This window comes from Salarias fasciatus, chromosome 6 (assembly GCF_902148845.1).
Source record: "Salarias fasciatus chromosome 6, fSalaFa1.1, whole genome shotgun sequence".
Lineage (NCBI taxonomy): Eukaryota > Metazoa > Chordata > Actinopteri > Blenniiformes > Blenniidae > Salarias > Salarias fasciatus.
Window position 1 is genome coordinate 9,654,610 of NC_043750.1, and position 25,739 is coordinate 9,680,348.

The 25,739-nt window shown below is 45.1% G+C and overlaps 1 pseudogene; it reads left to right on the forward strand.

The window, feature by feature from the left end:
• Window positions 1-12,243: 12,243 nt before the first annotated feature.
• LOC115389505 (axin-1-like) lies at window positions 12,244-21,896 on the forward strand (annotated as a pseudogene).
• Window positions 21,897-25,739: the final 3,843 nt, after the last annotated feature.

Consider the following 25,739-nt stretch of genomic DNA (forward strand, 5'->3'; position numbering starts at 1 on the left):
GACATTTGGCCCCGACAAGGATAGAAATACAAGAACACACACACACACACACACACACACACACACACACACACACACACACACGCTCAAAAGCATGCTTACCTACGAGCAATTTGGAGTCACTATTTACTATAACACACTTGTCTTTGGATTATGGAATAATACTACCATACTCTAAAAAAACCCACATGCACAGGGAGAACATGCAAGCTCCTCACAGACAGGCCATGCCAGCTTGTAGATCTGAACCAGAAACTTGTGTATGCGCCCACCGCTGTGCCACACAATAGCTGCATTATGAGCTAGTTAGTTTAATTCTATATTGTTTCCTGCTGGCACACTGTCACCGTCCACATTGTTAGCCGGGGCTGGATGAAGTGTGTCCAAACACTGTGCTGCTGTTTGTGTGACTGTCATACCTCTCGGGGGTTTCTTTTGTGTCCTTTTCCATGCATGTTAATTGTGATTTCCTCTCCGCTGTATTCAGGCTAAAGTGACAAGAGCTAATGAAGAAGACATCCACCAAACAGTGGACACACACTCGTGGCACTTCTCCAAGTTTCCCTGAGGCAATTTGCAGAGGAGGTTACACTGTGTTTCCCGTTCATGTGAAATTAGGTTTCCTAATACCTGGGATGAAGTTGTTTGAATTTTAATGAGTGTTTATGTGATTGGCACGTGGTTGAGAGAGCAGATTAGGAAACTGCGGCCTGAGAAAGTGACCGCAGACTCGAACCAGCGTGCATGGCTTGCTGCGAGGGAAAGCAATTATGAGCCAAAGTGATAGTTCACCACACAGCTATTCCATAAAGACTCTATTCTGCCCACCCCTGTAGGTGTGTGTCAGTTCAGAGCTCCTCCTTGTCTTTTGTCATGTGTGCGTATTGTCAGTGGATGCATCCAACGATTTGCTTATTTATTTGTTTATTTATTTATGCGCATTGTCACGCTGACTCTGGAGGACATCTATTTCCCTGAGAGATTGTGTTTGTGCGGCGTGTGTCATACGCGTGTGTTTGCCGGCCGTGTGAATAGGCGTTCAGTAATGAGAAATGCTTATCAACCCTCGACAGCCCGGCAGCTCGCTGCCATTAGCAGTCGCTCCACCAATCCTACAGGTAGACCGAGAGTCCTCATGTTGATTCCAACTACTTTCTCTGTGTCCCCAGAAGAGGAGCAATCAGCAGGCGGATTGAGCTGATTGGGCCAAGAGGGAGGGAGGGAGGGAGGAGGCTTTTTTTTTTTTTTTTTTTTTTATAAGGAATCTATTAATGTTGGGAAATGAGTTTTCCTAATACCTGCTGTGGAGTTGTTGTTTGAATGTAAATGAGTGCTTATGGGCGTGGATAACAGAAGGAAGGCTCGACAAACAGGAGGGAAGGAGAGAGGAGTGAAAGTGTGACTGAACAGCAAATTTAGGAGCAGCGACTCCCCTCCACACACACACACACACACACACACACACACACACACACTGACATTTACTCTGCAGTTCTCATCAGTTGCATAATCCTCGCCGAGGGTGCTTTCCATATCACTGGGTCGCTCTCGCTGTGGAGCGACGCGTCTGAGCATAATGCCAACAAGAACCTTGACAATTAGTTGGACAGCGGCGGCTGTGTGAGGGCAGAGAGGCGGCAGGGCAGCGGGCAGACAGGAGATGTGAAAAGAAATCCGGGAGAAAAGAAGAACGGGAGGCATGAGCTGGACATTAGCAGTGTGACTTGAAAAGATTTAATTACATTTACCTCTCTTTTCTTCTCTTAGTAATCTGTGCTCAACAGGACATGGATCAAGCCGAGTTTCGTTAATGAGTCTTACTAGTTTGCCTCCAGTCAGTCACAGAAAGACTCAGTGTGTAGAAATTTCACCCGCAAGCAGCAAACTACACAGCTCGTCCATTTTATTCACCGCTGCTCCGTCAATTTAAAGACTCCAGTTTTTACAGTTTCTCTGTAGAGCCACGTGCACTGGGTTTTGCAGAGATGTGTATTTGTGGCTGAAACCTTTCAAGAAATCAAGTTATATGGCACTCCAGAGAGGTGGAGTGAATGAAAGAGAATGAAAATAACAGTACAGAGAACATAATAAATCCAAAAGGAGAGAGTAAACACATTCAACCATTTGCAAAGGAAAACTTATTCTGCCGACAGTCACTTGGACCTTTTGGTAATTAGACTAGAGCATTCACAGTAACTGTGATTTGTAAATTAAGTAAATTGCTAATTCAGAATGGACGGATGGTGGTAAACTCTTCTCCACCAATCACAGTAACAGCTAAAAATATGTATTACTGATGGCACTAAGCATCAAATACACTTAACCAGACACTCCAAAGGTAGAAAATGAGCCGAATGTTAATAATATTTACAAATAATTAGGAGCTAATTTAAATGTTTGGTAACACTTTATTTGAAGGCCCCCTGTATAACACATTATAATTACATTTATAAAGCATTATAATGCCATTATAACACGTGTAGCTATAGTTATAAACATTCAAAGATGATCACGATGCCAGGACCTAACCCTAACCCTAGCCCTACACCAATCATGAATAATACTATTTTTTACATTAAAAGAAAGTTTCTGATTGAGTCGTATGTGGATCACAACACACTGGTTCCATTAAAAACTTATTTTTCTTAAACTGATCAAGCTGTATTAATCCCCCTTGTGGAAATTTGTTTTTTCCTGCGTTGATCCATCCTATTTCCAGGATGCGGAGGTGACACATGGTGCTCCTGGGAGCTGATGGGAGTCCAGGGTCTTGCTCAGGGACTCACAGTAGTGACCCATCAGCTGTGGGATTCAAACCCGCAAACTCCCAATCATGAATCCACTTCTCTAACCTCTAGTCCTGCATTGCCCAAAAAAGTCCAGTCTTCACTTGAAAGCATTTTTCCCTTGGACTGTCCTAAATGGTTTAAGAACATTTTTAATTTGAATTATGCCTCTCTCAGCCAGTTTAAGAATACAGAATTGGGTTACAATGAATAAAAACTATATAAAGCCCTCATAAGTTGGAACCGTTTTTTTATTTGTTTCTAAAGCAAATTTGAACTTATTAGACATTAGTTTTGACAGGGATGACTTTTAAAATGATGCATTGTGTCTTATTGGTATTGAATAGAAAATCACTTTAAAACTGTAAAAGCCGTGATTTTTGTCTGAATGTTTTCTCAGGAATGAAACCGGGCTTCTTTTTCCTGAGTAGTTTTCTCTGTTAGTGTGAATTTACTACATAAATACCACTGGACTTCAACCTTTGTTTTTTGTTTTCCCTAAACTTCACCGTCTCTGTGTCTACATTTTCTCCCGCAAAGCAACAAAGCGACTGATATGTAAATGTGGTAAACTGTATGTTAAAAACCAGTTTGCGGCCGTACAAAGCTGAGCGGCTTGGCTGTGTTTGCTGGTTCATTCGTGTCGGATGAACGCGGCTCTTTCTCTTGCTAATTATGTGTGTTTTTTGGTGGGAGATCATCGTGGATTGGATCCCAGCTGCCACAGAGGATTGAGAGTGCCACGGAGAAACGTGTATATGTGATCCTCGGGCGGATGACAGTCGGACAGAAGGGCTCCCCAAAGAGGACATACAACTTTTAACAGGATTGGAAATGGTACCCGACCAGCTGTAAGAGGTAAAGGGATGAGAGTCGAAGTGGGAGGAAGGAGGGGCGGCAGACCCGACAAGGAGGAGAATCGTCCCGTCAAGTCCGAGCGAGGAATTAACTGTTGTTTCGCCGCAAAGTTGACCGACAAAGCGTCTGCGGTTTGCCGCGACGCCTCGGAGAGGTGGAGAGGCAGGATGAAACGGGCGCCGGAGAAAAGGAAGCGAAGCTCCGGGAGTGAATGAAGCTGTTAAACACATCATCAAACGCTGCGGGGCTCAGCAGGGGGCCCTGGGATACACCCGGCGGTGTGGGTGTGGGTGTGTGCATGCGTGTGCGTAGAGTTTTGTATTGGCCTAATAAACCTTCCGTCTGCGGGGAGAGGCTAGCAGTGGTTGTGGGGAGCGCGGGGCGGGGTGGGGTGGTGGGGGGGCTTACAGCACTCTTTATGCTCCATATTTACGCCCCTTTCAAACGCACCGGCCGACAGATACACAGTCCAGCCCAGAGGTCCTTTGATGCTCGTCGATACCGCTGCGAGATGATGTCATACGGCGGGGAGCGAGGGAGGGAGGCCAGATCAAAGAAGAGAGGGAGGGATGAAGACGCAGGAGAGGATATCCAAGACAACAACGGGACAAAGATGGCGACTGCTCCTGCAATGGGACGTCCACCGGCGCCCGGACCTCCGGCCCGCCGACGGGAACCGGGGCCTGCCGGCCGGCGCCATTTCATCCCTCGCCTTAACGGGACGACCGCCGGCACGACGAGCTGGAAGCACCAAGCCGACCGCCGCCATCCCCACCGCCGGGCTAGCACGGTAAGCTCTCCGTCTACCTTAGCCTCTCCTCCGCTGCCGTCAAACCGTCAGAACCCTCAACGCCGCGACGTGCGGTTCCCGTCACTCCGTCCCAAATATTTATCAGGAGTTGCCATTCTTTCTAATAACACATTTTCTTCCCATTTTCCTTCTGAGTCTCAGCTCTTTCATCATGGTCTTTTGGCTGTTAATATAGGCCTCTCTTTGCCATCAAAGGCAGCACATCAATTGCTTTGACTCCCAAGTGTATGTGTGAGGGTGAAAGAGAGAAAGGGAGAGAGGAGAAAAAAAGAAGAACACCATGTATCAAAGATCAAGGCTCGCTTTCATGCTTGTTTTTGGCCTGAGTTGGGTTTTTGCTTCCCATCATCTTGCATCGTTCCTTTTTTCTCCCCGCGCTGGGGGATGCAGATGCTCTCGGAAGCCCGTCCACGATTTCTCCCCAAAAAAAGGAAAGGGGGAAAAAATAAAAAAAAATTAAACCTCGCAGGTCCAAATTCCTCGTTCGCTTAAAGATGAAATCGGACGCTTTTGTGAGGATGAGAAATGGAAGCGGAGACATTTTTTTCTTTTCTGTTTTTTTTTTTTCTTTGAGAATTTTCTGCAGCTCGCAGGCTGCAGGGCCACAGCTCTGCCCCGATGATGACAATACGTGAAACAATATTTGAATAAGCAGCAGGAGGGCAGCCAGCTAATCCACTGTGGCTAATCCAGTATTGGTGCAGGCCATATTGGTAGCTCGAGTATTCAAGCCCACCACAATACACATCAGCAGGACGCCATGGCAGATATACTGACACTCCTACCACGGGCATGGCTGGGAAAGGCCAGCAGATGGATGGATGGGAGGATGAATGATCGAGAGATGGACTGATATTGATACCATACTCTTTATTTCTTTTATTTTTTCAGTCCTCTTGTCCGACCTGATTGAGTTATTTCAATAGAAAAGGAAAACTGTCTAATTTAGACCTGCATCATTAGAGTGATGGACGTATGTTTCACCTGTCAGCATCTCTCTGATGACAGTTATGTTTAATTTTATTTGAAAAATCTTTGCACAGTCCATCTTTAAACATTAATTTTTCCCAAAACATCGCGCATCACGAATAGCAGGTCTCACGATATCAGATCGTTCCTATCCTTTATTTTGGAGCTTTTATCATAACCAAACAGAATACTTGTCTCCAATTAATTTTCTTAAAGAGCCGCGATCTGTTTCTCTTTCAAGAGGTATATAATGAAGATTTCACTCTCTGTGAGTATCTAAATAGGTCTTTGTGCCGGGAGGCCCCCAAGAGATAAGCCTGTTTCTGACAGGCCCCCGTACAGACGCCTAAATCTGCTGTGGCAGCTGCAACAAAGGGGACCCCTGAGCTGGACCAGCACGCTGACAAAAAGCTCCGTCTCGGTAGTCCGAGGGAACTGCCTCAATTTAACAATTAATAATCAACTCTTGTCTTCACTGGAAATTGTCGATTATATTAAACTCTTGACAGAGACTCGTGGAGCTCTTTGTGTTTTTACTGAAATAGCGCTAAATAAGAATATTAGCCTTCCAGGAGATTATAGAAGACGCTGGATCAGCGATGCAGTAAATTCAGCACCAGTTTTCAGTTTTCAGTTCATCAATTTCTGGTTTTATTGCTCAAGCTTTCAACACACAGGAAGGAAATAAAACATTGAAAATACTCCGCGTGGTGATGGATTGTGTTGACTCCGCATACTTTGCAAGATTCAACCAAAAAATTTAGATTTTATACACTAAATCAAATGTTGCTGTAATTCCTAAAGCTTATTATAATCTATTGATGCTGATCTCTTCATTGTAACCATTATAAAAAACACAGGACATAGATATGTGAGACAACAGGCTTAATTTTCTTTATTTCTGGTATTGTCCAATCTCAACACTGCACTGACCCAATTTCAAAATAAGGATGTCAGATCAGCTTTTCCCATGGGACGTGATCGATTTTGCTGAGTCTGTGGGCTAAATGGAGCAGAGCATCCAGGCAGAACAGCTGTGTGACGCTTCTGAAAAAGACAGAGTGTGTTTGATCAGCGCCATGATGATAGATACCTGATGTCTTTCTTGTTCCTCCCACTCACACAGCTGCTCGATCACAACACTTTGTCTCTCACACCGGGAGTAATGAGAAGAAGATGAGCTCAAGAATGTCTTTCTAGTCAATTCACATTGCATTATTAAAGCCTGTCCTCTGCAGAGAAAAAGTCAAAACACAACCATAGTTTTAACTATGGTTATATTCCACTTAGACATTATTTTTGGACTGAAGAGTGAGACAAGCAGAAATATATAGTGTGCTGGTTTGTTCATGAAAAGTTAAACAACCAACACTCATGCATAGACTTGGATTTTTGTATCAGCCTTTTCTCATCAATGGAATTATAAAATGAATTAATTCAGGTCATCCTGCACCATGTAAGACATTGAGGTACGTTGGGCTATTCTGCGAAAAAAAAAAAAAACAGTTATGAAATGATCAAGCATTTCTGTGAGGAATGGTCTTGATAGTTCATGCACCTCCTAAAGTGGCTACCAAATAATAGTAAATAGGTAACCGAAATGATGCATTCACAGCCCAGCCCGCAGGAAAACAATGTTGGTGTTGTAAATTTTTTATAACCATGGATGCATTTAATGCTTGAAAGTTTTTTTGACCAACTGTTTAATTTATTCCACCAGCGGGTGAGAGCATGACCTCTAGTGGTCATCTTAATTATGACAGGAACAACAGAGCTGATGGAGAAACTATGGAGAAAATATTGATGGATAAATGCAACCAGAAGCTTTCTGGTGAAGGTCGCTTTTTGGTTGTTTTCATGATCTAATACTGGTTATAAGATAAATCACAAGAAAGTTTACTTAATCTCCTAATATGATTGTCAACTCCAGAAAGACAGAACCCCCCCCCAGGCAAAATCCATGTTCACATCGTTACTGTCTGCCTCAGCGCAGCTGCTGCTGTTGCCAAGACTATCCATGAACTATATCATCAAACAATTTGATTTAGCTGATCTGGTGTTTCACATCACTTGAATAGTATTCTGATGGAGGAAAATAAAAAATAAGAACACACACTTTGAATTCATCATACCTGATTATCTTACAAAACAGATCAAACATGATAAGAAAGATGCACACATCATGTGCAAACAGCTGATTTCAGCAGTGTTCAATGGGTTTGATATGTCGGTGGTCTCTGATGAACTCCACTCACTGGAGGCAGAAACTGTCATCTCAGAGCAGGGCCTAGTTATATTTTGCAAAAATTGATTTTACGGAGAATTGCCCCCTCAGGAATATGGAATATATGAAGTTCCGGCTTTACCACTTCACAGATCACAAGAAATGATCACTGAAATCCATGTGGCGCGTTCAGTGTTAACATCTGCTGAGCTGTTTTTTTTCCAAGATTTCCTATCAAATTCAGCTTCATCAAACACTGTAATGTAGCTGAAGTGTCGATAATCGAGTGTGCAACTTAACAATAAAGAAACACAAAAATAAATGGAGCATGTGGGGAAAGTTTGCTCCTTTATAAGATGAGACATATGAAAAATACAACTTCTGCAACAAAACAAAAACGGAGAAGACACAATACAGCGCCATAGGATACACAAGTATGAGGGAGGCCAGGTGCATCGGCGCCCCCCTCGTGTGATGACCTTTCTGCAGACCTCCATAATGCTCACACACATACATAGCGGAGGATCATTACAGATTCATAAGCACTGACATGCCCCCAACCCCTCCTCACCAAGACATCGTAAAGGTCAAGTTCATCTTCGTCAGTATTCTCCCTTCGCCTCCTTCCCCGTCTCCTCATTGTCTCCGGGGGCGCCGCAGCAGCCCTAACAAACACCAGCCTGTTGCCAGTAGGAACCTGGATGCAGCAGGTGCAGCGTGCGTGTCTCTGTGTGTGCGTGTGTGTGTGCGCTGACTGTTAAGGATATAGGCCAAAGTAATGTGAATACATTTCCATAATGAAGCTTGTTTAGCTGGGCTGCAAATCCTGCCAATAAGTCATTTTCCAAACACTGCAGGTCTCCCACCAAACACTGATTATTACATGTGTTTACAGACTCATAAACCTTCAAATGCATCAGGAAAATAGAGTTTAAAGGTGGCAGAGTAGCATATTTTATGGTATTTTTCGACTGGAAGTCAACAGAATTTGAATGTATTTTGCAATTGTAATGGGCAACAGACAGGACTAAAGCTGTGTGTGGAATTGTTTTTGTTTTTGTTTTTCTGGCTGAAATGTAAAACCGTGTGTCGCCGCAGTGTGAGCAGAGCAGAGAAGCTGTTAATTAACTAAACTACCCTCACCTGGGCACAGACAGCTTTTTCAGGTTTCCATGGTGACAAACTTCTCTTCATTTTTCCCCAAAGAGAGGCGCACCTCCTGAACTTCTGCTGCTTGAGCTAAAACATAAAACCAAATCACTCGTTCAGCCCACAGTTTGCATTCACATGCACAATGGTTTCATTTTTAGCCCTCTTATTTTGTCCCAGGATTATGACCTCCGTGTGCCTGATCCTCCATGTCTCTCTGTGTTTACCATAACCTTCATTTACCAGCTTCGAGGTGTCATGGCGCAGCAGTCCATCCAGATGTGGTCACAGATGAGGACGGACGTCCGGACCTCACCGGAGCCTCCGGACCCGGCACTGCGCTCCGCTGGACAGCCGGCCTGACAGGAGCTCAGAGAACATGGTAATAATCCCGTCAACACTGAGAGCAATCGTGTGCAGACCAATTAAATAACACAGATCAATTATTACACTTATGCTGTGACCACATCCGTCTCACCATCACAATCCTCCAAACTCACTGAAATCCTTCCATTTACCCATTTTTCTGCTCTGACACATCGTCCTCAAGGACAGAATGTTCCCTCGCTGCCTCTGACAGCTGTCGGAATAAAGGATAAGCCGTGCCGCTGGTCTCTTCAGCTGTCAGGGGTCATAATGTTATGGCTGACTGGTGTCTGGACAATATGACAATACTGGCACAGAAGCAATAAAAGAAGACTTTAACAGCACTTGGCAAATGTTGCTCAGCGTAAAGAAAATCACAGAGAGCAGCGGTGTCAAATATAAGGCTTGTGGACCGAAACGGACCCACATTAGTGTGGAGAACATCTGGCTGGATAATAGACTGCAAGATGTGACAAATAAGACAACAAAATCAATTTTTCAACTAAAAAGTAGCTGCTGTTCCTGGTTTGTCCACTGGGGGTGGCAGTTCTTCCTGCATCGGAGGAGGAGAGCATTGAGAGCATCAGCCATACCAAGAGGGTGACTCACAAAAAATATACATATAAATACATACATACAAAAAAAAAGAAAAAAGTGAGAAGCATGCTTTTGCACACATTGATGCAAAGAAAAAATTATTTTATTTAGAGCAAGATCTAGATCATTTTCTGGACCCATGATCAGGGAGAAAATGATCAGCTCTTAAGATTATATGGAAATGATGGAGGGATGTTTTAAAGTCAAATATAATCTGTGGATTAAGTGCCAGGGCAGAAGAGATTACACTTTGAGAGAAATATGGATCCTATTTTGGATCTTAAATCCGTAACAGCACATTGAGATCCTTAATGTGATCCAGATGTACGGTGAAGTGAGGAGGGGACAGCTGGAAGGGAGATTCCGTCCTGCGAGGTGGAGATATGCGCTCTCTGAGCGTCTTCTTGTTGTCTGTAAGAATTTCCTGTTATTCTCAAAAGATTTTGTTGAAAAAAAAAAACTTAGAAGAGGTTAAATTTATGACTTTTCTAAAATACAGTAATTTCACTGGATTCAATTGAGTTAAAACGGAGCAGTGTGTTCCCCTGGACTAAAACAAATTTAACAAAATGACACAAAAGCTTAACAGTAACAGAACCGTCCCGAAACCTTGATTTGAGCACTTTAAGATATTCAGAGATGCTGTGTGCTCTACAAACCCGTGCAGCTTTCAGGACAGATTACAACTGAACAGAAATTTGAAAATAAATGTATCCAACTGAGCATATTTCTAATCTGTTATCCAAAAAGCCAGTGACAGCAAAATCCTTTCATGTGGAAAAATAAAAAACCCAAACATGAAGTCTTGTCATTCAACCAAAACTTTCCAAATCGTTCATTTTTAAAACTCCTGCAGGCCGCTTGAAAAGGCGGAGGATTTTAGAACATGGAAACCAGTGTGAATTCAAGTATGTAAATAAATGTTGTTCTAAAATATTCATGTAATGCACATACATTGATTTCTGGAAGAACTCCAAATACACGATCTAACCTTTCCACCCCACTCCCTCATTCTTTCCCTCTCTCTCCCTCCTTCCCTATTTCCATCTCTTCCCTCCCTCTCTCCATCCTTCTTTCCATCTCTTCATTCTCTTTCTCATCATTCTCTCCCCTTCCTCTTTCCATTTCTTCTCTCTCCCTCCATCCTTCTCTCTCTCTCTCTCTCTCTCCACTCTCTCCACCCCCTCCCTCCCTCCATCCTTCCCTCCCTCTCTCTCCACCCCCACCCCCTCCACCCCTCACCTCTCTCTCTCTCATCTCCTCTCTCTCTCTCTCTCTCTCTCTCTCTCTCTCTCTCTCTCTCTCTCTCTCTCTCTCTCTCTCTCTCTCTCTCTCTCTCTCTCTCTCTCTCTCCGGCAGCTCGCGGAGCTTCTGGATGACTGACAGCCGGCTGAGAGGAGTGACACGCGGGGGATGCTCGCTGCTCAGGTGGCGCTGTGCTCCCTCTGTCCTCCCTGTCACTCTTCCAGCGGAGTGTCTGCGGCGCTGAAAAGTGCGCACCTGTCCAGAGGTGAGGATCCGTCCGGGAGGTGAGTGATTCTCCCGCTTCTTTCTGTCACGTCTGCTCTCATCAGTCTCGATGCCCGGAGCAAAGTGATGTGAATACCTGCTGCTCATCCTGCCTCTACTGCACTGGTGCTGTTTTATTCCAGTAATTCAAACACATCCCGATTCTTCCGGTCTCCGCGAGACACATATCGTGCCTTGAATGATGCTCTAACTTTTAGTTGATATCCAGTAAAGAAGACCATCGTTTATATTGATCCCTTACATTTTACCATTATGTGTAATGACACTTTTCTGTCGTCGGGGGCGCTGCTGAGCACGTTTTCGCCGGCGTGATGTAGAGCTGAAACAAATAGAACCTAAACAAAAATCCATGGATAACTCATTAAATGCAAGTGAGCGGAAATCATGTAGAATCCACTGTATTCAAGTACGGGTTTTTAGTTTAATTACATTCATCCGCAGCTTTTTAACTCTTGCTATTCATTGCATAAAATCTTAAGTTAAAAGAGTCTTTTTAATAATACCTTTTTCAAAACGATCATTGCTGCCTTGAATGCAAAACTTGTACAACTTTCATTTATACCTCCATAAAAACACACTCTTACAATACTTTCATGTGCTTGGGAAATATCTGGCAAATATTATGTTGTTTTACAAGGAAAACTGGGAAAACAATTTGACTTTAACAATATTGACTTGAAGATTTAATATGTTTATTCCACTTCAATTGTAAATATTATTTGAAATAATTAAATCTTTATATATATAAATGGAGCAAAAATACCTTTATTTCAATCATTTACAACATCTGAATGCTTTCATTACATTATATACTTACCGGTGTTACTATATTATTACATATTAACACTTTTGTATGAGTGTAATTTAAACATTTTGAAAACTTTTAACGTGTTTCTTAATGTTTAGTTTGTTTAATTTAGTTTCAGAAACAAAATAATGTTTGTATTTTGTTTCTATGTGTCGCAGTTCTACGGCCGTTCTCCGCTCCGGCGTGCACGCACGTATCCTCTCGCTCTGTATTATTGCTCTGAGACCAGCCACCATGGGGAGTTAAGGGCAAGACGACGGGTTATTTACGTTAATATTTAATGTCTGAAAGCTATCCATATGCTGCGTTTTGGAATACACTGTTTGCGCCAGTATCCCCAATGCAGCGGAACACGGGGAACGGGCTTCCAGAGACGGTAGGTCGCACACTTTAGTGGGGGAAAACACGGGACGTTCACGGAGCGAGCTAAAGGCTAGCCCGCTAACCAGAACTAGCTAGCTAGCGAGCTAGCAAGGCTGCAGCCAGCAGAGTGGAAAACGTGCCCTCGCTTTCTTGTTTCGTTTCAACTAACAGGGGCGGATTTATCCACATTAGTTCCAGAGAAAGTTTGCGTCGCTTCCGTCGGAGTTTTCCCGACACGGGTGGATTTCCACTTTGCTGGTGTTGGAAGTGTTTCTGCGTGCAGGCCCGTCTTGTGTGGTTGTAGAGTTTGTTTCTGTACCCATCCCCCACCGTCTTTGCAGGCCAAGATGAATGAGATTCTCACTTCAAAGCACTGGCATCGGTGCTGGCATTGCTACGAGGCTAGCTAGCTGTTCTAGCTCGGTAACATTTGTTGATGGTTGGGGGAAAAATCGCGTCGATTTCCACCGGGGAGCGAGATTGTACAGCTGTTAGCGTTAGCTTTGAAGCTAACTAATAATAAAGACGAGGAAAAGTTGTTGAACTTCAGGATGCACTGTTTTCAGTTGTTTCCCAGTCAGACCGAAGCCCTAGCTCGCTGGAAGTGGCCGTCAGTGTTGGTAATGAACACTGTAGAAAATGATGTTGTTACCATATAATGTGCCAGGTAAGAGTTTTAACAACATTGGAAATACGAGACTTCCTTAGGCACCCCTTTGTACCATGTATTTGATCCCCATCTGGATTTGTGGATTGTTGCACGCTTCTCTGTGTGTGGTTGTTCGTGTGGATCAGTCATATTCCTCGTATTTTCTGCCATCTTTCACTGCTACAGCTAATTTTTTCTTCTCTCCTCTTTTCTTCAGGGTGACTTGTTTGACAGCAAAATCATTGCTACAGGGGAAGATCTGACCTCTGCCTTGTGCAATCAGAGACATGAGTGTTGTCAGAGAATTACATGGGATTGGGTACAGGGGCGGCGGTGGCGGGGTTGTGTCATCTCTGAGCGGCCCAACGCATTTTACTGAGGATGCTCCGCGGCCCCCTGTTCCTGGCGAGGAGGGATCTGACGTGGACCCCCCGGTCCAGTCGATCAACGCCCGTCCCAGCACCCTTTCTCAAACGCTGGGCTATCCCCCATCGTCCTCGTCATCTAAAATGGGGGATCCATCGAGTTACACGCCCTCCTCGTCGTCTGCAACCCCACGTCGCCCTGACCTGGACTTGGGATATGAACCCGAGGGCTCAGCTTCACCGACTCCACCTTACCTGAAGTGGGCCGAGTCGCTTCACTCTCTCCTTGACGACCAGGAAGGCATCCAGCTGTTCAGAAACTTCCTCTGTCAGGAAGGGTGTGCAGACCTTCTCGACTTCTGGTTCGCCTGCTCTGGGTTCAGGAAGACCAGCCAGGAGAAGAGGGCAAAGCTGGCCAAGGCCATCTACAGGAAGTACATTGTGGATGGAAGTGGGATTGTCTCCAGGCAGATCAAGGCAGCCACCAAGAGCTTCATCAGAGACTGTGTGGGAAAGCAGCATCCAGACCCTGCCATGTTCGAACAGGTGATTGCAGAACCCATTTCATGTTTCTTGTAAAGGTGTGATTAACTGCATGGACTGGTAAAGGTAAAATCACATTAAATAGACACATGGTTTCGACTGACAGCAAGAGTATATATGAATCAAAAAGTCGACTCTGTTAAAACCAGCGAATGTCCAATGCTGATAAGTTTTTCCTCTCTCTGGCCTTTCAAATGCAAGATGTTCATGCAATCGATATAACCATATTAGTTAAGTGTCAGTGCTTTCATGGAAACCTGGCATCACTGCTGCCTTTAATCACACCTAAAGCTTTAAAGTGTGCGTTTCTTTAAAAACACACTGCATGTATTTGGTGTCTGTTGAGGTTAAATCTCATCATCAGTTGGAAGATTAGTCTTATTTTCAGTCAGGATACACAGTGCACAGCAGCTGTTGCAGGCTGGAGGCATGTGATAGATTTGTCAGGAACATTCAGTGCTGCTTCAATGACTGAAGGGATGTTTTTTTTTTTCCTTCTTTTTTCGGGTGAAGTAACTGGGAAGGGATTTACAAGTGGGCCGAAGTTCCTGCAGTTGAAACTATGAACAATACCAAACCACTTTAACTATTGACCACGGTGAAATTTTAGTCGCTGTTTCTTTTAAGGTTCCATTTACTTGTCATTCAAGAGTGTATTGCAATATTGCACTTTGTCAATGAGTGACAGTTACATTCTCCTTCAAAGCAAAGTTCCTCCTCCAGGGTTGTTCCGGGTCCGTAAAAACTTGACAGCCGACACCGCTTTGAAAATTTTACGTTCGAGTCTTGAAAGTGGTCGTATATTGATTTCTCATTGAGTGTTGAGGGGATTTGGATGTAACACTGTCAAGCTGGGTGCAGAAATAGGCTGAATCAGCCTCACTGAAAGATGTTAGTAAGCGGTGGTGGAGTCCAGTTGGAGAATCAGTCTCCGTTTTCTCTTATTTATTCACTGAATTTTATTATGAAGTCATTTTATCGATCTGAAAGCAACTCCTTGTACTTGAGTTTACTCAGAACTGTCAAAGAGCTTTAATCCGTAATAGAAGATGTCTAATAGAATATCAATATTTGTATGATAAATTTGTCATTTTATTTACGTGGGTTTTTTTTTTGTTGTTGCTATTAACTTAAAAAAAAGTTATATGACTAAGGATTAGTGCTGTTTATCCAAATTCCCTCTTTAACTCTCGCCCCCTAACATTTTTGTTTCACCAGGCCTTAGCAAATATGTGTTCAGACCACAACTACATCGTCTGAGATTGCCAGCCTTCGTGCAGAAAACTCGAGGCTCCGACTAAACCACGAAGCAGTAAAATGACATAGATTGAGGTTACTTCATTACTGTAATGAACTAAATGAAGTTTTTTCTTTGAGAGGGGAGAGCCAACATTTGTACACTGTCTATAGTTTTTTTTTTCTTTCTTATTTTTTGCCTAAGAGTGTCGGTGTTTTTAAATGATGAGCTCAGTTTATCTAGAAAAGCTTTATCACACCTCTTTGGGTTTTGTCAGTTTGTCTTAACTCAGTTGTGAAAATGCATCGTTTAACTTGCAGGTGACTGTCGTGTGTTTGTGTTCCAGGCTCAGACAGAAATACAGGCTATGATGGAGGAGAACACGTACCCTCTGTTCCTCAAGTCAGATCTGTACTTGGAGTACACTCGGACAGGAGGAGAGAGTCCCAAACCCAACCCGAGCGATCAGAGCCCGTCGTCCGGGTCGGCGAAGCCAGTGCCTGGGTATTTACCTACCCTCGCTGAGGATGAGGAGTGGAGGTAAGATCAGCTTCATTTCATGCTGCGTTTCTTCGACGTGGTTTTAAATGAGCATTTCTTACGGCAAGGGCTGATTACCAGCGTTCAGCAGCGAGAAAATGTGTTTGATTTTTATTAAAATGTGCAAATCTGATGTTAGGTGTGGAGGAGGAGTCGCGAGGGAAGTCGAGGAGGAGAAAGACGAGGAGTGTGGAGATACACCAGCTGGTCGGCTGACTCAAAGCCTGCTGATGCAGACGGCGCCTCAGAGAGCCACAGCCAGCAGGAGGAGGCAGGACAGCAGGGAGTACAGGTCTGTGTGTGTGTGTGTGTGTGTGTGTGTGTTTGTGTGTGCGCTCACACTGCCTTGCATTCACAAGGCATACCATGTTGTTATGATTGCTGTTCACTTCCCCGAGATAACAAATATAATAACCTGTTTACACCCGGAGCGTTATATGCACAACCTTCCTTTCAAGTGGTTTCCAGTGACGTTGTCATGGTTTTAGAGTCCTTGGACGAAATTCATTTGTGGAAACATGCGTGGGGTGAAAACACGTCTTCGCCGTCCCTGATTGGATTAGATCACAAAGGAATCAGCGGAAATCTTACCTCGGGTTCTAATGGTTTCAGTGTTTATCGGCGATCAGAGGAAACGGAATGAAATGAAACACTTGAGACCAGTTATTACAAATAAGACCAGTGGTTTGTGAGCTTGGTATGTACCAAATAATAGTCCGATTTGCTTTGTAAAAATGTTTCTAAAGCAGAAACGTCTCTGTGTCTAACAGCTGTGCAGACGTCTGTTCACCAAGGATGACAATTTTACGCGGAGTTGGAATTCAAATTGGTCATTATTGTGAAGTCGCCACTCCATTGGAGAAATGTTTACAGGTGGTGAGGTGCTGGGATTTTTATTGCAATCAAGGATGAGGTTAGATTAGCGTTGGATCGAAGCAGATCCAGATGTTCTGCTACTGTCTCGCTAGAAATAGCAAATGAATCGTATCTTATTCACAGAATTAGTAAACAGTGAGTGATTGGCTGAGAATGCCCGTTTCATTTCACTCTTCGTTAGTCATATAGCGCACAGCTTGGTAGACTGGAGATTGTTATCTATGTTTTCCGCACAGAGGAAATATAAATTTTACAGCACGAGACCAAGAAGCTTCGGCATCAGTCAGAAAGACGGTATAAGTTATTTTCTTTAAATATGTAAGATTTATTCCAGGTCTCCTTATTATGTTGTTTTAGTACAAAATAAAGAAATCGCTTTAAAACCTTCAGCTTTCGGGGTCCTGTTGGCCCAGAGGCCCACAGAACTTTCAGCTGAAATCATTTTTTTCCCCGTTGATATGTCTGGTTCACTCTGGCGTTGATGAAAGAGGTGACATGTAGTCAGTCATGTATTTTTAACATGTGAAACAAATCCTTTTCACATTTTGATGTAATTTTAATCGATTTCAAGCAGACTGTTTTCTGTTGACGCTGGTCTTGTTTTAAACACGAGAGATGAACGAATCCCCTGTTATTTACGAGTTTTGGTAAATCTAACTGTTCTTAAAGAGATGAATGGACCATGTTGGGCCTGCCAACATACTTAAACTTTACAACGCCGGTGCCTGGAACAGCTCTCATGCTCACCGGATGATGGAGGCTTCATGATAAATTGGTTTGCTTCTCAATTTGAAGAGTGATCGCAGCCGACATCTAAACGAACCGAAGCGGATGTGACAGGAGTCGGGAACGGTGTCCCCCGCAGCATATCGTCACTGGTTATAATCACTTCTTACATTTAGAAGCTGCCATGAGCTCTAAGCTGATAAAAATACCAATCATCCCAGGCAGTTCAGCCCAGCATGCAGCGTAAAGGTTGAGATGAAATGTTTGTTAAAGTCCTGTTTTTTGTTTTTTTTGTTGTGTATATGTTCACCATGTGTGAGTTCTGTCATATTAACCAGTCTAATTATTTATTGATTGCAACAAGTGATTGAATGACAGTGGTCTGGATTTCCTTTGTTCCCTCTCAGACCGTGGAGGGAGCCGGTAAACCCTTACTACGCAAACATGGGCTACGCTCGAGCGCCAGCAACCAGTGCCAATGACAGTGAGCAGCAGAGCATGTCGAGTGACGCAGACACACTGTCACTGACCGACAGCAGTGTGTAAGTACCACCGGTGGTTTTCAGCACGGCAGCTGTGAAATACGCAGTGCGCTGCTCTCGGGTTTGAACCTGATTGTTGGTCGCGTGTCTTTGCAGAGATGGTATTCCTCCGTACAGATATCGAAAGCAGCATCGTAAAGAGATGCATGAAAGTGCCAAAGCCAATGGACGTGTGCCCCTACCTTCATATACCTGTGAGTACACACCACACACACACACACACACACACAACACACTCTCAGCTGGTAGCAAGTCCGACCCTGAGTATGTTGACAAGGCCTGATCACGTCTGTCATAGCGCTCACACACCCATTGTCAGTTGAAAGAAGGCCAATACTGAGGAGTGAGGAGATCATGGGAGAAAATTTTTAGCAGAACTGGTGCTGAACTGTTAAAGCAGAGGAGGGAGAGAGAGCTGTGGAGAGATTTCTCACCAAGTCACTTTGGTCGTGGTGGAGTCAGAAGAGTCTCACCTTGGCTTTCTTGAAAATATTTTTTGTTTTTAATACGATTCTGCCGCTAGCATGACATGGTATCAATGTAAAAGAAAAATCTAGGCTGTATCTTACCGATCGTACACCAGCAAGGTTTTCTTTGAGAATTACAGTCCACGATGTGAACCTGTGACAGTTGACATATGAGGTATATATTCCCACCAAAATTCATTCTGCTGTCTTGACTGAAACAACTGCACGAAGACGAGCTCAGTTTTAATGGAAGCTGACTGGGAGTCCTCATGGGTGATGTGTAAAACTGAAGCCACCCAGTGCTCGTACACCGTTGATTAAATTAGCCGTCTTAATTTGCTGGAGTGAAAACTATTTTAAATGAAAAGTCCTCGTGAAGAATTATAATTCCGATGGAGTGAGGCTCATTCTGTCATCTTCTGATTTGTGTTTTTCTGTATTTGTGCTTTCACAGTTTGAACGATCTTGGCTTCATTGTAACATACGTATGTGCCACTGCCGTTTCTCCCTGCAGCGTGTGATTGGTGTGTCGTAATGCTTTATGAATCGTCTGTACACAGCGCACGTATCGCATGCCAAAGGACATCCACGTAGAGCCTGAGAGGTTCGCAGCAGAGCTGATCAGCAGGCTGGAGACGGTTCTCAGAGAGAGAGAGGCTCAGGAAAGACTTGAAGAGAGGCTGAAGAGAGTACGACTGGTGAGCGTCCAGCTGCGCACGTGCTTTCCATGTCACACAGTTCACGGTATTAACCGCTGAGCCGTGTGAAATGCTTTGGGCTTTCTAAACGCGGCCCTATAAACGCGGGGATCTGAGTCCTGGTCTGTCGTCAGTAACGTGCCTGTTGTGTTTTGTGAAACAGGAAGAAGAGGGGATGATGCTGACATCTCTGTGGCGACCTCCATGTCTTCTCACAGCATACCACTCCCCCTCCCCTCATCGTTTTCACCTCTTTACGGCGCCCGTTACTCAGAGACCACTGCTAACGCCACTGGTAACACCTACGGCGGCCTGGTCGCCATGGAGGACTCCCACGACGACGACCCCGAGTCTATCTTGGACGAGCACGTACAGCGGGTGATGAAGACACCGGGCTGCCAGTCGCCGGGGGCAACCAACAGCACCTTAGGAGGGGGGGGCCGACACACTCCTCCCAAATCATCGCGCTCGCCCGATGGGGGGATCGCGCCGCCTCACTACCCGCCGCACCGAGGGGGAGGTCACAGCCTGCCCGCTGCCGGGGTCAAAGGTGAGTGGCTGATGGGGGGGATTGACAGAATGCATGATGGGATCAGACGGAGGGATGTTTCCAAAACCTCGCCAGCCACAACAACACGGCCCAGAGGCCGGCCTCACGTCAGAGCTGCTGTTCACGTCGCCGCTTTTTTGTGGTTTGAGCCAACTTAACTTCTGTTAGTAACTGTCATCAAATTTAAACCGCTCTCGGGATTTCTGTCTTCCATGTCTTCAATGTATGTTCCTGCTGTAATCAGAATAATAAGAATCAGCACTAGACTGAGTATAACGCTGTTTAGAAATAAGTGGTAAAGTCGCAAAGACATTTTGTTCCTCTCCATCAGTCTGATCATGCAGTTTTTTTACCCAATAGACCTGGAAATAATTACTTTAACTGCCGCAGGTTTCATCTGTTAGGAATGTGAGTTTGATGTGCTAATGACCGTTGTGGTAGGAAAACAATGGATGTAAACAACTCGGCTGATTTTGGAGTGAAAAGCGGCTAAATTGAGCAAAAAGACGTTAATTGGGAATGTTGTTTCAATGTTTCGTTGTTTTAGGACTTTGAATCCAAACCATCGGTGGTCATAAACATGTTGCTTGTGTGGCTGATCTCCTTTTGGGGGGGATTTTAAAGTTAAATGAAGCCAGTTTGTCAGTGCTGAGTTTCTCCCTGGTCTCGCTCCCAGGCATGCACCACCACAAGCAGCTGTACCACCACCGGCCAAGAGAGGGCCAGGAGGAGGCGGGCGGTCGGTCTCAGTCCAACTTCCTCTGGAACGGCGACCCGGCGAGCCAGTTCTCGGGCAGGAGTCGTAACTACGCCGACGGCGCCGGAGCCAGTACGCTGGAGGGGATGGGCTACAGGTAAGCGCCTGAAACATGGAGTCGGCGGGAAAAACGCCACCGCGGATTCCCGTCCTCACCCCATCTCTGCCGCCGCCGCGCTCTGCAGCAGTAAAGGCAGCACGCTGTCGCGGCGAGGCTGTAAGAAGACGCCGGAGACGTCAGGGAAGGGCGACGAGAGCGGGCGCGGCATGGAGGCGCAGGTACCGCTGGAGGACTTGGAGAGGAACCAGAAGATCTTCCAGTGGATGATGGAGGGAGACCGACAGAGGAAGAGCTCCCACGGGTGAGTCACAGCAGGTTTAGCACTAATGCACGCTCCCAATGACCTGACAGCTTCCTGGATGCAGGTGATCATACTCACTGACTCCTCATGTCAGGAAATCCTCAGTTCTCCACCTTGTGATTGTGTTTAAAAGTCCGCCATTGTTGTCCAGCGGCAGCACCAGCAGCTCCAGGCGGACGGGGGCCAGCAGCGAGTCGCCGCGGCCCACCTCGGTGGAGCGGCCGGGCGCCGTGCACCCCTGGGTGTCGGCGCAGCTCCGCAACAACCCGTCGTCCATGTCCGGCGCCATCCCCGGCTCGTCGTCCGCGCAGGTCCAGCCCTCGCACCCGTTCATCCAGGACCCGGCCATGCCCCCCAACCCGGCCCCCAACCCGCTCACCCAGCTGGAGGAGGCCAGGCGGCGGCTGGAGGAGGAGAGGAGGAGGACCGCACTACAGCAGGCCAAGCAGAGGTACGCCGGGCCACGCCCCCGCCTGTTTTCCCTCCTCTGTTGCTCGTCTTTTTGACCTCGACCCTCCTTTCAAAGGCACAAGTCCGGGAAGCGTCAGGCGTGCGAGAACATGACGGTCGCTTACTACTTCTGTGGAGAGCCGATCCCATACCGAACATCAGTCAAAGGTCGCGTTGTGACCTTGGGCCAGTTCAAGGAGCTGCTTACCAAAAAGGGCCACTACAGGTGAGAGAGCAGGAGGAACCAGTGACTTTTGGTTCACTCTGAATAAAAGAGATGTTTAGTATCACTGTCAAAACTGACTACATTTATGGAAGAAAAAAAATGCAGTGAAATTTAGATGAGTTGTCTGATTTAAACATTGATCTGTCAACTATATAGAATCTAAATATTCATTGATGCGTTCTGCTTTATGCTCCTTACGTGTGACTCTGACTTGTTCCGGTTTGCAGATTTTATTTCAAGAAGGTGAGTGACGAGTTCGACTGCGGCGTGGTGTTCGAGGAGGTCCGCGACGACGACGCCATCCTGCCCATCTTTGAGGAGAAGATCGTCGGGAAGGTGGAAAAGGTTGACTGAAGCGTGGGAACAAAGGAGAACGAGACAGGAAAGACCGTCGGCAAGAAGAGGAATCGGGTTGGACGAGGAAGTTCGCCTGCGCGGAAAGACTGACCGAAAGTAGAAAGAGGGACGGAGCCATGTGTGACAGGAGGGAGATCGAGCTGCAGATCAGAAGGCGGAGATTATTAGAGGATGTCTGCGTCAACACCAGGATCAAACCCACATAAAGCAAAGAAGCTCGGCCAGATGTTGCAGGAGCAGAGGAAGCATACTTTTTTTTTTTTTTTTCACCTGTCCTGTCTCCACTGTGGATATTCAAGAAAGCTGTTTTAAATATGATGTCTGACCAGTCTTCCACTTCTACTGCGCTGGACGGAAAAGGGCGAGAGAGGGAAGGAGGGGGACTGCTGGAGTGAGGGAGGATCAAGTAGTCTTCCACTTCTGCTCTGGAGGGAGTCTGTCCTCCGCAGACCATTACGATGCTGCTACATTACCACGGAAACTCTTCAATCGGTGCTCGGGACAAAGGAAGCAGTTTTGTTCCCGTCGGGAGTCGAGCTGCCTTTTTTTTTTTTTTTTTTTTTAAGTATCCCCCCCCCTCCTCGTCTGTGTTCCTCATCAGCTGGCGACAAGAGGAGAGGACGGAGGATTTTTTCGGGGAGCGGAACTCGTCGGCCTGCTTCTCCTCTCGTTGACTTCATATCCTCAAGACAGAGAAACGTGCTCACCCCCGATTTCCAGACGTCACGTCGTGATCTCTCACATCAACACGTTCAGAACAGTTCTCTGCATCACTCGTTTACCAAAGCTACATATTTTGATAACGACAAGTATCCTAGCTACTTGTTTTTCATTTTATTGAATTGTGTATGTACAAGGCAGGTACTATTACTTATTATTGCAGCCTAATTTCGTCATATCTCAACTTAACGTCGTATATCGTGTATGTTTTGAAGCTAGCTCATTATGTCATTTCAGGGCAGTCTTTCCTTTCTTTTTCTTTTGTTTTCCTTTTCACGATACCACGTCACTGCACCTCCGTTCTGTGCTGTTTACGTTTGAGCGTGCACTTGTTCTCACGCAAAATGGATTTTAAAGTAGAGGAATAAGTTTTGTCACACTTTGGGGTAAAGGGGGGGGAGACCACACTGATGTTTTCTAACAGGCAGCACTGTCCCTCTGCGTCACTCTGAGCTCGCCTGCTCTGTCTGAAGCCTGAGTGCGCCAGTGCCATTACATCCTCCGGTCCGTGTTCTGAAGCGTGCAAGCCCGCGTTTGTGTTTTGTCATGTGTGCGTGAACTCAGCCAAAGAGCATTGAGTGTGTGTGTGTGTCCGTGCAGTCCACAAGTGTCAGATTGTTTTTTCATCAGGAGCTGAAGGGAATGCCGTTCTGTGTGCCGCTTCCACACCTCGAACTTTGTAGCGACTTGTCAGATCTGAACGTGAATCATGAAGCTAATCCCGGCGCTGCTCGCTTTGCTTCAGGAGCCCCGACTCCGGTCCAGCTCCCTTTCTGATCGAGGCGGGGATCATCCGAGATGCTTATTTCCTCCGTAATTCTGTGAAAAGTCACGCTTGGACAGCTGAGCGCGTTGGGTGTCTGTGCTTGAGGAGTGATGGCGGCTGGACGTGCTCTGCGCTGCTGGGGAGGAAGGCGGGATGTGTTCACTTACACGCGACGCGTCAGATGTGATTCAAATGAACCGGAGGTCTCGGCCTCCAACCTCCGTCTCCTTGCTGGAAAAAGAAAATCCCTTCTGCTGTCAAAATTTCACGTTTTATCTATTTAACTGCTCAAGCTCATGGAGGCCAACATGGACGTTAATTTTCAGACGTTATTCCAAATTTTAAATGCAGTTAAAAAAAAAATTACGATAGTTTACGTCAGTGTGGGCACACGTTGAAATTGTGATAACAGAATTTAATGAAACGCAAATTAATATGATTGATTTTAACTAATAGAAACAAATTAATGATTGATTAAAAGGCAATGTTTCGATATTTTTTTAAATTAAGAACTTCTAAGGAGCACAATAAGAGCTGCTCCTGATGAAGGGTCCGTGCCGACGCTCAGTCGGATCTCATGTTGTGAAAAACGGGAGTCTTTGGGCTCGAACCAGACTGAGGTGTTTCTGCTTTAGCCTGAGAAAACGGACCTACGTGTCAGAAAAGCAGGCTCGGTGGAGGAGCGGGTCCAGCTGCCGCTTCATATTTATTGTACAGGAATGTCACAGACCGTTTTCCACCGCGTTGATCTAGTTTTTTTTTCACAGTCCCTCACTGCAGCGAAGGCCTTGAAGCCACAGCGTCCACGTGAGCCGAATGTAATCCTGCTTTTCCTTCACCTTCTGTCGCGACTCGGCGGGGAATCAAACCCGAGTCCCGTCTCCGGTGCCCGTGGAGCGCTGCGTGTCATCTCATGCTGGTCGTCACATTGAATGTGTTCATCAAACTAAGAGGTCTTCAGGAATGTCCTGCGTAGGATCAGAGAAAACATCCTTACTCCAACCCATTATGCCTTCAGTATGAAATTTTAAATTTTAGATATGTATTTGTTTATAAAAAGAATAAATTGTAATTTTAAAATCACGGAGCATGTTCTTTATAAGGAATGTTTTTTTTTTTTTCTCTCTCTCCAGATGAGTTGAATTATCTATTTTGTTGTAATGTCTGTGAGAACCGCCGCGGCCCGCTGATCACACGCTGTCTGTTTCGGTTTGGAACGAACACCCAGGGACAGTTTGAATGACGGCGTTTGTTTTCGAGTCGTCTTTATTGTGGTTTTGATGGACAAAGCGAACGAGTGCGTCCCGTATGCGTCGTCGATTTGTGTGAAACACAGTGCCTTTATCATGTTATCCTTTTGAAATGTTATTGAACCAATCCCATGCTTTCTAATGTACGGTTGTGTTTCCAGTCGGTCCCCGTTGTCTTTTTTTTTTTTTTTTTTTTTTTTTTTTTTAGCCTGCAGCCACGTTTTATTATTTTCTTCTCACGTCTGTTCTGATCACCCTCTGCTGTAAATATGTACATTATCATTTCATACGTGTCTTCAGACCTGCACCACATGTCCATGGTGTTTCTGTTTTCCAACGCCAAGATGTCACTGTGCTGGTTCCACTTGTACATTTCTTTTAAAAAGGTACTTCATAATAAAGATGTTGAATAAAGGCTTGTTCTGCTTGTTTTTATTATTTTTTTTAATTTATGCTCAATAAACAAAGCTTGCATAAATAGAACACTGCCTGCTACCGTTTAGCCTTTTTTTTTAGTCTGAAAGTTGTGTTTAATATCTATACAATGGCTCCTTGGTGCTCCGTGGTTAGAAAAGACAAAATGCCCAGCGCGAGCCCAAACTCATTTGGCAGGGGTCTCAAACATAAGGCCCGTGGACCAAAACTGGTACGCAAGAGGCTCGAATCTGGCCCACCAAGCAAACTGTCAAAGTTTTCTCACACATTATCGACAACACAACACTGAGACCCAAGCTGAGACACTGAGGATGCTGCCATGAAGATAAACTACATGGTTACTATCAGGCTAGCCTCGAAGCTGTGATGTGTGAGAATTTGAGAAAATATAATGCAAGAGCTTGAGGGGAAGTATTTAAATATTTCACTGTATTGTGAACAAGATTGTACCATTTACAATGGCTTTGTATGGACAAAATAGTCATTTTCCCTTGTAATTGTTTGGTTTTTGTGCAAATATGACACTTCCATCACGTATAATCTACACTGCAAAGAAAAACTGTCAAGTTAAATTTAAAGGCTATTATGGAAGTATTTTACCAATCTTGTCCTCTCAAGATGAAAATTGGCTGAATGTGGCCCTCATAAACTAAAATAATGTGTTGAACACCCCTCGTCCACCAGTCGGTGGATGAGATGGATGGATGGATGGATGTTGTCCCGCATCAGAATCAACTGCAGCAATTGTAGTTTCACAGATAC